General features: G+C 52.9%; 1 non-coding gene across 1 annotated transcript; it reads right to left on the reverse strand.

Annotated features, from left to right (window-relative positions):
• Positions 1-15: 15 nt before the first annotated feature.
• Positions 16-171, reverse strand: LOC118345673. The gene has a single exon (XR_004799173.1). It is a non-coding gene; the product is annotated as a 5.8S ribosomal RNA (ribosomal RNA).
• Between the last annotated feature and the right edge of the window lie 1,000 nt (positions 172-1,171).

Genomic DNA, 1,171 nt, shown 5'->3' on the forward strand with positions numbered 1-1,171 from the left:
TGGGGCAACGATACGTGACACCCAGGCAGACGTGCCCTCGGCCGAATGGCTTCGGGCGCAACTTGCGTTCAAAGACTCGATGATTCGCGGGATTCTGCAATTCACACCAAGTATAGCATTTCGCTACGTTCTTCATCGATGCGAGAGCCGAGATATCCGTTGCCGAGAGTCGTTATGTATCATGGTAAAGATGTCACCAACAACGCGCACACCGTTTCCGGGGCGCCCGTGGTTACTCCTTATTTAAGTTCCTTGGCGCAGACCGCGCCGGGGTTCATTGTTCGATCGGGAAGGGAACGAGAAGATTGACCAACCACACACGAGGAGCGGTGGGCATATCTCAACGTGCCCTCCCAACCGTTTTTTGGGAGGGGGCATTACACCCCCACCCAGACGGTTATTACATGTTCACAGGTCGTTCTGCTGGGCAGGTATCGACAATGATCCTTCCGCAGGTTCACCTACGGAAACCTTGTTACGACTTCTCCTTCCTCTAAATGATAAGGTTCAGTGGACTTCTCGCGACGTTGCCGGCAGCGAACCGCCAACATCGCCTCGATCCGAACACTTCACCGGACCATTCAATCGGTAGGAGCGACGGGCGGTGTGTACAAAGGGCAGGGACGTAGTCAACGCGAGCTGATGACTCGCGCTTACTAGGAATTCCTCGTTGAAGACCAGCAATTGCAATGATCTATCCCCATCACGATGAAATTTCAAAGATTACCCGGGCCTGTCGGCCAAGGCTATAAACTCGTTGAATACATCAGTGTAGCGCGCGTGCGGCCCAGAACATCTAAGGGCATCACAGACCTGTTATTGCCTCAACTTCCTTGGCCTAAGCGGCCATAGTCCCTCTAAGAAGCTGGCCGCGGAAGGTCACCTCCGCATAGCTAGTTAGCAGGCTGAGGTCTCGTTCGTTAACGGAATTAACCAGACAAATGGCTCCACCAACTAAGAACGGCCATGCACCACCACCCATAGAATCAAGAAAGAGCTCTCAGTCTGTCAATCCTTACTATGTCTGGACCTGGTAAGTTTCCCCGTGTAGAGTCAAATTAAGCCGCAGGCTCCACTCCTGGTGGTGCCCTTCCGTCAATTCCTTTAAGTTTCAGCCTTGCGACCATACTCCCCCCGGAACCCAAAGACTTTGATTTCTCATAAGGTGCCG

The sequence above is a fragment of the Juglans regia genome, unplaced genomic scaffold (assembly GCF_001411555.2).
Source record: "Juglans regia cultivar Chandler unplaced genomic scaffold, Walnut 2.0 Scaffold_361, whole genome shotgun sequence".
NCBI classification, from domain to species: Eukaryota; Viridiplantae; Streptophyta; class Magnoliopsida; order Fagales; family Juglandaceae; genus Juglans; species Juglans regia.